Source organism: Ambystoma mexicanum, chromosome 11 (assembly GCF_040938575.1).
Source record: "Ambystoma mexicanum isolate Mex_15411 chromosome 11, UKY_AmexF1_1, whole genome shotgun sequence".
NCBI classification, from domain to species: Eukaryota; Metazoa; Chordata; class Amphibia; order Caudata; family Ambystomatidae; genus Ambystoma; species Ambystoma mexicanum.
The window spans coordinates 394448102-394463720 of NC_090934.1; positions in this window are offsets into that span (position 1 = coordinate 394448102).

Sequence of the window (15619 nt, forward strand, 5' to 3'; positions counted from 1 at the left end):
ATTTGTTGCTTGACTTATCAAGGAAGGCGCAAAAAGAACATTCTTAAAGAATAAGCAAAAAGTTTGTATTTTTATAAGGGGTTTGTCCAGTGCTGGTGTGTAAAGAATTATTATAGGCATATTCAGCTATCCATAAAAAGTCCTCCAATTTCTTTCCACTTGATGTAACATGCAACGTAAGTATTGCTCAAGGGTTTGGTTTGTTCTTTCTGTTTTGCCATCTGTTTGAGGATGGTGACTCGTGGATAGTCGAATGTCAATTTGGGCTACTGAACAGCATTTCCTCCAGAAGTTGGATACAAACTAACTATCTTGTTCTGAGATCAAGACCGATGGAAAACCATGTAGCTGTACGATTTCCTCCAGGAATACTTTTGATAAATTGGATGCATTTGGAAGACCCTTAAAAGGAATAAAGTGTGCCATTTTAGAGAGCATGTCTACAACTACTAAGATGATGTTGAATCCTTGATTGGGAGGTAGATCTGTAATGAAATCAAGTAACAGTGTGTGCCATGGTGCGGGAGGAATTTCCAATGTTTGGAGAAGACCAGCTGGTTTCTGCTTTTGGGACTTGTTTTGTGCACACACACCGCAAGATTGGATAAATTGTATGATGTCTTTACGCCATATGGGCCACCAATAGTTGTGTTTTACTTTAGCTAGAGTTTTGGCAATTCCAGGATGACCTTCAATCAGGGAGTCGTGATAACCCGAAATAACCTGCTCTTGTAAATCTTTACTTGGCAACTATAGACGGTTCCTAAAATATGGTAACTGGTCTTTAATGGTGTAATGTTCTCCTTGAGTACACCACTCTTGTGAGGAAGTGGGATCCATTAAGAGTTGGATCTTGTTTTGGAGTTCACCCTGTGTCGATGTTGTCATAAGACCCAGGAGTTTGTCTTCTGGAACGATGGCTACTGGATCTGGAGTTATGTATACCTTTTCATCAACACCCATGCGGGACAAGGCGTCAGCCTTTCCGTTTTGGACTCCTGGCCGGTAGGTGATCACATAGTCATATTCAGCGAAGAAAAGAGTCCACCGCAGTTGACGGGATGATTGAGCCTTTGCTGTTTTTAGGTATTGCAGGTTTCGATGATAAGTTATGACCGTGACAGTATGTCTAGCACCAAGGAAATAGTGTTGCCATGCCTTGAAAGCTGATTTTATAGCCAAGAGTTCTTTGTCTGTGATAGCATAGTTGAGTTCAGGAGGTGAGAATTTTCATGACCAGAAGGCCACAGGTGTAACTGGCTAGTTCCTGGGTCCCTTTGCGAGAGAATCCATGCTAGAGGCATCGGTTTCAACTATATAAGGGAGGTCTGGGCGAGGATGCCGTAGAACTGGAGCAGAAGTGAATTTTTTCTTAAGTTCTTGAAAGGCCTTCTCTGCTTCTTCGGTCCAATGGAACTTTTCATTGTTTTTTCTCAATAGTGATGTAATGGGATGCACTATTTGGGAAAAATCTGGGATGAATCGGCGGTAAAAGTTTGCAAAGCCCAACATACTCTGGATTCCTTTAAATGAAGTTGGTGACGGCCAGTTAAGAATTACATCTATCTTGTGCCTATCCATTCTGATACCTTTTGGTGTGAGGATAAAACCAAGGAACTCCACTTCGGTGACATGAAAAGAGCATTTTTCGAGTTTAGGATACAGTTAATGTTGGCGGAGTTTAGTAAGGACGGAGCGGACATGCCTGACATGGTCTTCTTTTGTAGCAGAATACACTAAGATGTCATCAATGTAAACCAGGGTGCAAATGTCGATGAACTCCCTCAAAACATCATTCATAAACTACTGGAATGCAGCGGGAGCATTGCAAAGTTCAAAAGGCATTACCTGGTATTCATACAAGCCGTATTTGGTACTAAAGGCGGTTTACCATTCATCTCCTTTCTTCACTCGAACAAGATGGTACGCCCCCCTAAGGTCCAGTTTGGTATAGATTTGGGCGTCTTTGACTTGATCCAATAATTCGGAAATAAGAGGCAGTGGATAACAGTTTTTTACTGTGATCTGGTTTAAAGCGCGATAGTCGATGCAAGCCCTCAAATCTCCTTCCTTCTTAGGTACGAAGAAAAAGGGACTGGCTGCCGGTGATTTAGACGGGCGGATATATCCATTTGCCAGGTACTGATCAAGATAAGATTTAAAATGGAGGATTTCTGGTTCAGTAAGTGCATAGATTCGGCCACAAGGAATTTGCGCACCAGGTATGAGGTTGATCTGACAATTGAAGGGCCTGTGCAGTGGTAGAGTATTTGCTTGTTCTTTCTGGAACATGTCTTGAAAATCTTGGTATTCATTTGGTAAGAGTACTAGTCACACCTAGTAGAATCGCCGCTGTACTGGGAGTAGCAGATGTACATAAGTCTGTTTTCCCCTTTTCTTGGTAATAACAGGTGCGAGCACAATCATCGGAAAAGGCCAACTTCTTAGCACGCCAATCTATTAGAGGGTTGTGAGCTACCAACCATGGCATCCCTAAGATTAGTCGAAAATGAGGAGCTTTGATGAGATTGAATGCAATAGATTCTCGGTGTCCATCCCGGCACAGTAGGGTTAGTGCTGCTGCACATTGGGTTACTGGTCCGGAAGCTATTTCTGTCCCATCAACAGTAGTAACTTTTTCAGTAGTCGACTTAGAGCATAAGGGAAGCCCCATCTCTGCTGCCAGATCTTGGTCTATATAATTCCCAACTGCTCCGCTGTCTATGTATGCTTCGACAGCATGCATCCGAGACGGTTGTTGGTGATTGATCAAAATTACTGGTAATGCAAAGTGTGAGGTCTGTGGCTCATCCTTCTCGCTTGACAAGCGGACCTCTACGCTTGCCGGGCTTGGTAGTTTTCCGACTCCTTGTTATTAACTTCCTTCTCTGTGGCTCCAACAGTTCTCCTTGGTGGTTTCACTGGACATTCTTTGAGGAAGTGGCCTGATTTTCCGCAATATAAGCATAATTGCTGTTGCCTTCTCTTGTCTCTTTCACTTTTAGTTAAAGGGGGCCGTACACCTCTGATTTCCATGGGTTCTACCGTGTTTCCCAATGTACGTGGAACATTATCCTTTGGCCGGACATACACAGCTCGAGTGTCTAACCTTATCCGGTCCGCTTTTCGGTCTTGTAATCTGGGATCTAATTGCACCACAAGGTTGATGAATTCTGCACAGTCTTTAGGTGGGTTAACCACTTGAGCAAGGACATCCTTTAGTTCCCCTCGTAGACTCTGATGAAATAGTGAGATCCTTTTTTCCTAAGGCCACCCAGCTTCAACGACTAGTCTGTTAAATGTTGCTATGTATGAAAGCAAGTCTTGACTTCCTTGATGGAGTGACACAAGTTCGTTGTCTAATGCTTGGCCTTGAGTATGACAAGCAAAGAGTTTTTCCATTTGCATCTAGAAACCCCCCAAGTCATGTAACAACGGGTCATCCTGACTTACCAATGGTACCAACCAATCCGCAGCACTGCCGCTCAGATATGACAAAACAAAAGCAACCCGCGCTTGGTCGTTAGGAAAAGCCCCAGATCTGCAAAGGAAATGAAGACGACACTGGTTCATGAACGTTGCGTACTTCTTGGGGTCCCCTGTAAATTTTTCAGGTGGAGGTAAAGGAACTGCCCCAGGAAGGGTTATTTGTACTGGATTGGTAGAAGTTGGTACAGGTGCTGGTGGAATGTTACCAGGCAATGGGGTCTGTCCTGCCTGTGATTGGAGCAATTGTCTACTTATTTCGTCGGTACGATCCTTAGTAACAATCAAATCCCTCCTAAGAGCATTGGTTTCTTGCCTGGCTGAATGTACTTCAGCGCGTTATTGTCCCAACAACAGAACTAACTGGTCAGTCTCTGAAGTCTCCATGACGCCCAGGTGGATAATATTATTGAGGCTTTGAGTTCTGTTTCGCTCACCTGGTATCCATGGGGACGGCACCCAGCCCAGGTTGGATTATTTGCACTCTCGAACCCTCTCCCGGTCCCTTGGTAAGGCCTCTGGTTAAAGATGGGTCTGCAATATAGGAGAGCTGGATTCAATACCAGATTGTCTTTATGTTTTCTCACCTCCCTTGCCCTCAACTCCTTCTTCCCCCTTGGGCCCTCTCCTCACTTTAATATTGTAGAAGGTGGATTCTCCGCCCTGCTCCTCGTGACAGGGGCACGTAGATGTGGGGGGGGTGAGTAGCGACCAAGTTACTTCACTGGTGCAAGCCCCCCCTGTGGGAATCCAGGCCTGCTGCGACTCTGTAGGTTTGCTGCTTTAAAGTCTTTATATGCAGTTCTTATGTTCCTCTTAGTTCGAATAATAATGTCTTGCTTCTTTCCTTTTAGGTATGAAAAGGTATTTTGGAGTTGTCATGCAGTTTGAAGATGAGCATGGGCCGGTAGGCGAAAGCGCGGTATGCGCGATGGTGTCCAGTGAATAATGCGCGATGCGCAGCGCTGTTTCGCCTTTTATATTGCTAACCTGTGTCTTTTCTCTCCTTGCGGGTTGCGATGTTCCTCGCTGAGCGCCGTAATGTTCCAGCAATGATACTAACCAGGAGATGACTACCCAGGTAAAAATTGTGTGGCTTTCTTCATTCGGAAGGAAACGTGAGTAAACGCTTACTAATGCCGTCTTTCTTTCTCCTCTTTCCAGGTTTTTGGTATTCTAGGATGCATGTCGTGCCGGATGATGGAGTTCGTACCTTCAGGTGAGCAGAACTGAAGTCGGCGATGGATTGAAGACAGGATACTGTTCCAGGCAAGTTTCGTCGTGTTCTTTCTCTCCCTGCAGGTCCTTGGTTTCAGGTAAACTGGCATCAAAGAACTGGACATGGTGAGCGTTACGCTGCCCACAGCAGAATAATGCAAAGCATGTTCTGCTGTTTGGGTGTGGTTTAAATAGTCTCAGGTAAAGTAGTTCAGGTAAAATAGTCCCAGGCCTGCTACACCCAAAAGACTAGACAGCATAGCTCAGTTCCTTGTAACTGAGCTATGTGTGTGCCTCCATGTTGGCTGAACCCCCCCAAGTTAAATAGTCCCAAGTAAATAGCCCCATTCTAATGTTGGTCTTCATGATGGTTATGAGCCTGGCGCCAAAGCCAGGTCTGACTCCAAGAGAGTCTTGGATGAGGTTTTAAGGCCTTTGACCTGGCCCTAACTGAAAGGCTGAGTTGTCAGTGAGGGCCAGGGGCAAGGGTAATGACATTAACTTCGTATTCAGGTTCGTCATTTATGATTACAGGAACCGGGGGTGCCTTCACTCAGGTATTTGGTTGGACAGGTTTCAAGAGGGATACGTGGAACACTGGGTGGATACGCATGTTAGAAGGCAAGGATAACTTCATAGCAACTGGGTTAATTATTACTTCAATGGTGTATGGGCCTAAGTACCTGGGGCGGAAGGCCTTGGGACCTTTAGTGGGCACATTTTTGGAAGCTAACCATACTGCATCACCAATTTTATAAGCGGGGGCCTCTTTCCAATGTTGATCTGCGAATATTTTATGCCTTTCCTTGTCCTGTGTCAATTGTTCAGTGGCTTCCTTGAGACTTTGGGTGATTTTGGTGTGTAAAGTTCTTACAACGGGCATCTCCAATTCTTCTGGCAAGTAAAAAACGGAAGTCCGCGGGTGTCGGCCATACAAGGTGAAAAAACTGGGTTTGTCCGATCGTGGCATGATGTGAGTTGTTATAAGCGTATTCCGCAACCCATAACATATCTTTCCATGTACCTTCTGATTGGTGGAGCAAACATCTTAAGTATTGTTCAATTGTCTGGTTGGTTCGCTCAGTCTGGCGATCTGTTGAGGATGATGGCTGGTGGATAGACGTACGTTGACTTGTGCTAACTCACAACTTTTTTCCCAAAATTTGGAAACAAACTGGCTGCCGCGATCCGACTATATATCAACCAAACAGAGACATTAAGCCATTTATCGACGTGTTGACCTGACTCTTTACACAAAAAATGCTGGACAGTCCTTTGACAAAGGATCAATCACGTCTACTTGTTACCTTTCTTTGTCTTACCCAGCTCGCTATATCTTAGTACTTTGAACAAATAGGTACTACGTTTCAAAAAACAGTGATTCATAATTTTATTACATATACATCACGCAATATCTAAAACATGTAAAATTGTAAAAAATTCCTAAAACCTTATACAAATCTAAAATACAATTACAAAACCATACAATACCATACAAAACCCAGTGTTGTATTTCAACCTTGTAACCTCCTGCCTATACAGAACTGAATAGTGTATAGTGCCTACAAGAACATTACCTTTCCTAAAGAAAGCACAATGGTCGGTAGCCCACAGGTTCCCTTTTAAATACTGGATACCTTGTGTTTTCTACTCTGTATATTAATACCCTTCATAATGCTACTCAAGGGTTTAGTCACAACTGAATTTACAATGTTGTTTGTGTATTGTCACTAACTCACAATACTACTCAATTGCCCAACATGTTTCGTCCAACAATTCAGTTCAATATAGTGCTCAAGAACTTCATCAGGGGGACCATCTGTACCCTTTAGCTCTCTTAATGCCTATATGGTTGTTACATCACTGTTCAACATTTCACCATCAGTGACACTCAAAAATTACAATTCAGAATATACTTCAAACACAGTTCTTGACCTGGGGAAACACAAAGTAGGAAAAAATAACAAGAAACAACAGTCATTAGTACTTCAGTAGCTGTTGTACTTCCTAGTTGATACCTAAGTTTATCAAACTAAGGCTTACCGTGTCACTCCAAAAGTGTCAATTAACCACGGTACCATAGGGGAGGGTCCCAACATATATGTCTGACCACTCAAAACCTAGAGAAACACAAGCAAATAAGCACTTCCATGTGGTGAATAATCTCCATGCGAAACTACTTACAATCACTTTTCAAACGCAGTGTGCTCTCTATTCATAACACCTCCTAGCCAAAATTACCATTAAGAAAACGCCATAAGTTTGTTCCTAGTGCTTGAGCTGCGACTTAAGGGTGCTTACTGTATTTGTGCCATTAACTACTGGAACCACCTCTACGTGGCGGTCCGACACCAGGACCGATGGGAAACCATGTAGCCAGACAATTTGCTCCAAGAATACCTTAGCCAAGGTGGATGCGTTGGGTAGCCCTTTCAGGGGTATGAAGTGAGCCATTTTGGAGAATGCGTCCACTACAACCAGGATTGTGTTATAACCATTACAGGGGGGAAGGTCGGTGATGAAGTCCAGGGTTAGCGTATGCATGATATGGGAGGAATTGGCAGTGGATGCAGAAGCCCTGCGGGTTTCTGTTTGTCAGCCTTGTTCTGTACGCAAATCCCACAGGCTAATACATATTGGGCGATATCTTTTTGCCAGGTTGGCCACCAGTAGCCGCGTTTGATCTTGGCCATTGTCTTTGTCAATCCAGGGTGTCCTTCCAACAACATGTCATTGTAGTTGGCGATGATCCGTTCTTGTTGCGCTGCAGTTGGAAGATAGAGGCGGCCCATGTGGAATGGTATTCCATCCTTGAGTGTGTGGTTCGTACTTTGAGTTCCAAGCCTGGATGTCTTCTGTACTCATCTGGCGCTGTACGTCGGCCTTTAGTTCATCCAAAGGGATATTGTTTTAACGCCCAGGAATTTGTATTCAGGTATGATGACGATTGGTTCTGGGACTGTGTACGCATCTTCCCCTTCCCCCAGACGAGATAGGGCGTCTGCTTTGGCATTGCGCGTTCTCGACCCATTGGTGAGAAAGTAGTTGTACTCTGTGAAAAACAGAGCCCATCTCAGCTGGCAGGATGATTGTGCCTTGGCAGACCTCAGATATTGCAAGTTACGATGATCAGTGATAACCGTGATCGTGTGTCTGGCCCCTAGGAGGTAATGCCTCCATTCTTTGAACGTGCCTTGATTGCAAGAAGTTCTTTGTTTGTGATGCATAGTTCCTTTCTACGGGAGTGAATTTTTTTGACCAGAACGCCACTCGATGCAAGCGGCCGGTTTCAGGGTTTTTCTGTGAAAGGACTGCTCGCATGGCGATATTGGAGGCGTCTATCTCAACCACATATGGGAGATCAGGCTTTTGGGTGTAGTAATATTGGGGCAGAGGTAAGCACATTTTTCAGTTCTTGAATGGCCGTCTCGGCTTCTGTGGACCAGAAGAAGCGTTGATTTTTTCGCAGTAAGGTTGCGATTGGATGCACTATTCGAGAAAAACCAGGGATAAAACGGCGGTAAACATTTGCGAAGCCTAGGAAGCTTTGTACTCCCTTGACCAATGTGGGTGAGGGCCAGTTGAGAATCACGTCAACCTTGCGATTGTCCATCTGGATGCCATGAGGGGTGAGGATAAATCCCAAAAACTCAACTTCGGTGACGTGAAAGGTGCACTTTTCTAGCTTTGCATACAGCCAATGTTTTCGTAGCCTCTCTAGAACAGCCCTTACATGCTTGATATGTTCTTGCTCCATGGTGGAATATATCAGGATATCAACATAGATACTATAACACAACAGGTCTCGTAATACATCGTTCATGAAACTTTGAAATGCAGCTTGGGCATTACAAAGCCCAAAGGGCATCACTTGGTATTCGTAGAGGCCATACTTTGTCCTAAATGCTGTCTTCCATTCGTCCTCTTGTTTTATTCGTACCGGATGATAGCCCCCCCCCCGAGGTCCAGTTTGGTGGAGATCTGTGCGTTTTTCATATGGTCTAGAAGTTCCAGAATGAGCGGCAACGGGTATCTGTTTTTCACTGTTATCTGGTTCAGTGATCGATAGTTGATACAGGCCCTGAGGTCCCCGTCCTCCTTTGGTACGAAAAAGAGGGGTGAGGCCGCTGGAGACTTGGATGGCCGGATAAAGCAGTTCGCCAGATACTGGTCTAGGTAGGTCTTCAAATGGCGGTTTTCCTGTTCTGTTAAGGCATAGATGCGACTGCAAGGGACCTGGGCACCCAGGACGAGATCGATTTGGCAGTCATATGCCCAATGCGGAGGCAGTGTTTCTGGTTTTTCTTTTTGAAAGATGTCCTGGAAGTCAAGGTAAACGGCGGGTAGTACACCCATCAGACCCAGCAGTGGTCCTTTTCTGTTGTCGACAGCTCGGACATTTTCCACCGAAGGCTGCAATTCCGTTTCATAACAGGAATGGGTGCACTCCCTGGAGAAGGTCAGCACTCTAGCATGCCAATCAATGTGCAGGTTGTGGGCCTCCAACCAAGGGATCCCCAGGATCAGCTGAAACTGTGGGGCGCTTATCAAGTCGAAGGTAATGTTTTCCTTATGGCCGTTCTGGCAGAGGAGGGTTATGACGTCGGTATTGTGGGTGACAGGTCCAGAGGACAGCTGGGTACCATCAACTGTTGTAAGGTTCTCCGTTACAGCCTTCGGACACGTGGGAAGACCAATCCGGACTGCCAGATCCTGATCAATGTAGTTTCCTACCGCCTGCTGTCTATATATTCTTCCAATGCATGCATCTTATACGGCTGTTGATGGCATATCAGGATCACTGGCATGGCGAAGTGTGAGGTCTGTGGTTCCTTCTCCTCGCTCGACAAACAGACCCCTACGCTTGCCGGGCGCTGGAGTTTTCTGGGTCAACGTCACGGTTCTCCTTTTCCAGGGCACCTTAATTTTTTTTTAGGGGGTTTTATGGGACACTCGCGCAGGAAATGCCCCGACATACCACAATATAAGCACAGCTGCTGCGGTCTTCTTTTTTCCCTTTCGGCTTTGGTAAGCGGGCTTCGTATCCCCCGATCTACATAGGTTCTGGTTAATTTTCAGATTGCTGGGGTTGAGTTTCCCTACGACGTATATACACGGACTTCGCTTCTGCCCGTGCCCAATCAGATCTTCTAACCTGGAGTCTATGATCTAGTTGTACTGTAAGATCGATAAACTTGGCACAGACGCTAGGTGGGTTCACAACTTGGGCTAGTACATCTTCTAATTCACTCTGCAGTCTCCTACGGAATAGGGTTGTTCTCTTTTCCTCTGGACAGTTGGTTTCGGCGACCAGTCAGTTGAAGGTGGCTATGTAAATTATCAGGTCCTGACTGCCCTGTCGGAGTGACAATAGTTCATTGTCCAAGGCCTGTCCTCTGGTATGGCGGGTGAATAACTACTCCAGTTCTCTCTGAAAACCTCCAAGGTCCTGCAACAAAGGATCGTCCCGATTTACTAGGGGAATGGACCAATCAGCGGCACTCCCCCCAGGTATGATAGCACAAAGGCAACTTTGGACTGGTCATTGGGGAACATGCCGGGCCTACACAAGAAGTGTAAACGGCACTGATTCATAAAGATAGCAAATTTCTTGGGGTCACCTAAAAATCTTTCAGGCGGGGCCAATGGGATGGCACCAGGCAGTATCACCTGTACAGGGGGCGTTGTACTTGATGACGAGGCCTGATGGTGACTCCCCGGTAATTGGGCTTGACTAGCCTGACTCTGAAGGACCTGTCGAGCCAACTCATCAGTTCGATCACTGTTCACAACCAATTCCCTTCGTAGGGCGTTTGTTTCCTGTCACGCAGCGTGGACCTCAGCTCGGAGGTACCCCAACAACTGGGCTAAATGGTCTGTGTCTGAAGTTTCCATGATGCCCGGGCAGAGGTTCAGAAATGGCTTCACGTCCTGTAACGCTCACCTTAGCTCTGCAGGGGCACCAGGAAACCTCTTCTGTTTGGTGTCTGTGTCAGTACCCTCCGGTAGAACTGAGCCCCTGGGCGTGATCCTAAAAGGCATACACAATACTGCATTAATGAGAGTGGTGGATAGGGCTCCTCCCTCCACCCTGTACCCCCGAGGTTCCCAACTTTCGTGGTCGCCTCTCACCTAATTTATTGGGAAGAGAAGCTCTCCATCCTGCTATTTCTTGAGCAGGGGCACAATATGTGTACGTTACGTCACTGACTGTGGTGGTCTATATCAAGCCCAGGCCTGCTCCGGTGTGGATCAGTGTGCTTTCACCTTGCGGCGTAGATAACTGTCTGTAAAGGGTGGTTTTAAAGTTCAGTTTGGCTGTGCGCACTGTGCTGTATGCATTTCTGTCCTTTTGTCGTGTAAGAGTTCTGAGCAGTTTTGCTTCAGGGCACACTGTGTCCTGGCTGTGCCCTGTTCCTTCTATGCTCGGCGCTTTGTAGAGTGTCTTGATGCAGAGCGCTGCCCCTTTGGTGCGTGGTGCTCTGCTGTGGCTCGTATAGCAGCTACCTACGTTGAAGGCGCTATGCTGGTGCTTTCTGAAGCGCCACTTTTCCCCAAGCACAATGCTGCTTTCACCTTCTTCAATTGCTACCTTAATGGTATGCACAAAGTTAATACTGTTCATAATGCTGCTACCTTGCGTGGTAATTCCACTTACTGTTGTCTTGTTTCTTTTCTCTTTCCAGCAGGAGTGGCGACAGAGGAGTCGAAAAACCGAGATGCCAAGAAGCGTTGCTGACGAGAATTCACACAAGGATAACCAGGTGAGTGCTGCCGAGGATCGGAGATCAGGGCCGTAGAGCTGAGCTCTGCCTAACAGCTGTTTCTTTCTTCTTTCAGGTCTGGAGAGCAGGAGCAAGGCCGGTGGCAGTGGCAGAATGACATGAAGCAGGGAACCCTTGCTGGGTGTGGCTTAAATAGCCAACCACACCCAGCCACATCCAATGACTAAGCATGCCCAGCCCCACCCAATGACTAAGCATTCCCAGCCCCACCCAAAAGTCAGAGCCAGCCACACCCAAAGGCAGTCCTGCAGCATTTCAAGTGCTGCTTGGTTTATTCTGCCTCCATGTTGGAGGAATAAGAAGTGCCAGGGCATAGTCACCTGATGAATAAGAAACGTGGTGTCAGGCACGCCAAGCTTGGGCCCAACTCTTTTTGTTCTTTCTCAACCTGGTCCAAGAACCCCAGTGGTGCCTAGGAAACCCCGGGCTTTGTGCATATGGGGAAAATCGGAAAACAGAAATCCCAATCTGGGACAACAAAGGGAGTTGGCAGAAACGTATTCACAAGGCCCTTCAGGAATTGGGCCATAACCGGGATCAAAAAGAAGGAACCTTGATCCGGGGACCTTTTGAACACAGACAATGCTGCCAAATATCCTTTGTCTGTGGTAACCTGAAGGCCTGCTGAGGCCAGTAACAGAAGGAACTTCATCACTGTAGTGGTGGGGTAGTACATGGGATTGATCTTTCATTTCCTGAATCATGCCTCAAATCTTCTCCACCTGCACGCATACAGCGATCTTGGATATAGTCTGTGTGCAGCCAGCAGCACCTTGAGGACCTACTCTGAGGGGTCCCAGTCATACCACATCCTCTCAAGAGCCACGCATGTAAGTTGAGGGACTCTGGGTTCGGGTGGAAAACCCGGCCTTCCGACTGGGTCAGGAGATCCGGGCGCCGAGGCAGCCGGTGATGCGGACAGATGGTGAGATCCAAGAGATCGGAGTACCACGGTTATTTATTTTATGTATTTGCTTATATCGCGCCTCAGCCCACAGGCATCAGGGTGCACATACAACTTACAAAACAAACAGACAATTAGCTGAGGGATCATGCATGGTAAAGGAATTTATTGAAATACAAGAGTTTTAAGCAGTTTGCGAAATGCAAAGAGACTCCTCGCTCTACATAGATTAATGCTCTCCCTGCCCAGTCTGGGGTGATCAAGATCATGGTCGCTCGAATCCTCTGCAACCTCCTGAGAACCCATGAGATGATGGGAATCGGGGGGAACGCATAGTGGAGAGGGAAGGTCCAATCCTCCAGGAACGCGTCCCCAGTGCACTGTGCGATGGGCATTGCCTTGAAGTAAAACTGTCTGCACTTCCTGTTGGACTCCTTGGCAAACAGATCCACTGCCGAGGTGCCTCTGAGAGAGATGACCTCCTCCAGGACTTCCTGGCACACTTCCCACTCATGTGAGACCGTACTCTGCCTGCTCAGGGCATCCGCCAAGCCGTTCTCTGTCCCCGCCAGACAAACTGCCGACATCAAAACTTGATTCTCCAGCAACCAGAACCACAGCTGCATCACCTCTCTGCAAAGGGGGAGGGAGCGCATGCCACCCTGCTTTTTCAGGTAGTGCATGGCCACTGTGTTGTCCATCAGGATCAGGACCGGTTTCCCCTTCAGAGATGGAGCGAAAGGCCTGATGGCTCACAACTCCAGCCTGTTGATGTGCCACCTCGCTTCTGTCACTGACCAAAGGCTGCTCACCTGCACATCCATGCATTGAGCACCCCAACCCTTCAGAGATTACTCCATGACCACTCTGGTCTGAGGCAAACGAGGCCAGAAGGGTTCCCCCACCATGAGATTGCTGTGGTCGGTCCACCAGTTGAGGTGGTCACCTGATTGGACACCGTGAGGGGATCCGCGAGCGCTCCAAGGACCTGTGAACGCTGACCTCTTGGGAGCCACTGTATGGATCTCATGCGCAGCCTGGCCTCTGGCACTAGAAAAATACAGGAGGCCATGAGACCTAAGAGGTGGAGGAACAAAGCCGCTGGTAAGGTGGCGTGATTCCGGAACAAATGTACCATCTGTGCTATGCTGTAGAGTCTCTCCTCAGGAAGGAAGGCCTTACACAACTGGGTGTCGAGGACAGTTCTGATGAACTGGAGTCTTTGGACTGGCATCAAATGAACTTCTTCAAGTTCACGGAGAAGCCCAGCCTGTGCAGTAGCAGGCAGGTGTCCTCTAGATGAGACAAGACCTGCCCCGCCAATTTCCCTCAGATCAGCCAGTCGTCCAGGTACAGAAATACATGGACCATGGATCTCCTGAAGTGAGTCACGACTACCGCCATGAGCTTGGTGAAGACCCTTGGAGCAGAGGTCAACCCAAAGGGAAGCACTTTGAACTTATAGTGCTTGTCCCCTATGAGGAACCTCAGGAACTTCCTGAGGCACATGGAAATAAGCATCCTGCAGATCCAAAGACACCAGCAAGTCCTGAAGATCGAGAGCGTGGAGAATTTCTCTCAACGTCATCATCCTGAATTTGTCTTTCCTCAGGAACTTGTTCAAGGCCCTGAGGTCTAGAATGGACCTCCTCCATTCTTGGGTACCAGAAGATACGGGGAATACCAACCCGACCCTCTCTGATCGCAAGGTACCTGTTCCACAGCACCTTTCAACAACAGGGCTTGCAGTTCTCCCTGGTGCTCCTGTCCCGTTGAATTGAAGGCAGTGGGGGACTGTCTGATGGTTTTCTTAATGGCAGACAATGACCCCACCGAACGAGCTGCAGGGCTGAGGCATCAGAGGTACTCTCCTGCCACTGAGGCCAATGTTCTGTCAACCGTCCACCAACCAGTAAGCCGTGAGAGTGGAATTCAAAGCGGCTTAGAGAGCGGTGCCACCCCGCCACTGTCTGCTGGCCTGTGGAGGCCCTTCTGGGGTGCGAGAAACACTTCTGCCCCTGCCTGGCCTTTGGGAGCTGCGCTTTCCCGCCGTAAGGCACATAGCGCCTGGAACCTTTGTCCCTAGAGGCAGGTTTGGTCAGCTGCGCAGCTAGGCCCAGCAATTTTGCAGCTAATTTAGACTCCTTAAACCTTTCCGTAGAGTCATCAGCCTTCTGTCCAAAAAGAAACCCTCCCTCGAAAGGCATGTCCAGCAGCCTGTTCTGGACGTTCGGGGAGAAACCAGAGGTTTTGAGATAGGTTTGTCTTAACACTACTGCTGACCACATTGAACGGCCAACGCAGTTGGCTACGTACAGGCCCCTTTTGCAACGACTGCTCGGCTATCTCCTTCCCATCTTCCACCAGCCGTGTTAACCCATCCAGCATTTCACCCATGGGATGTATTGCGTAACCTGCTCCACGGCTTTCCATAAACCAAAAGAATATTTTGCAAATCCACATTGGTGGCTTTCAGAGCCATGCTGCCAGAAGTAAAGACCTTCTTGGCCATTGCGTCCAACCTTTTACCCTCCCTGTCCGCAGGCAGATTTGAAGTGGATGCCGCAAGCTTGGTGGTGATTGTGACTGCCTGCACAACAAGCCCTTCTGGACAAGGGTTAGAAGCCAGGAAAGATGGATATCCTCTTGGTGGCCTGTACTTCCCTGTAAAGTTAGAGTTGACCGGGGGAATGGTGCAGGGATTTTGCCACAAGGAGGCTAGGGGGTCTGCAATTTCCAGATTGACATGTTATGGTCGGTCATGGGACCTTCATCTAAGATGTCCATCAATTTGTAGCCCTGAACAGGTGCTGAAGAGGACTTCAAGTCTACTACCCTTTCTACTAAGGTCCTAAATTTAGCATGGGTATGCGTGTAGGGCTGACCCTGCTGAAATTCGACATCTGAAGATGTGTCCAGGCCCCTGGCATCGTGTAATCCTTAGGCAAATCGATACTCCCGACCCTCTATACGTGGTATCGGTGTCCCCTTGGTCATCGCCCTGGTTGGCACTAAAAATCTATGCCATGGACTCGAAGAATCCAGACCTAGAGAGCGGGACAAAGGATCCGTTGCAAATAGTCGGCACCAAGGGTTTTTCTTTCGACGCCGAATGAGGCTTCAGTATTACTGTGATGTCAGGAACGTCAGCCTGTTGACGCTCTTGAGAACTGGGCATCGTGGTTTTTGCGCCTTTGTTTTGGCATCAAGCCCAAAGGCTTCTCTG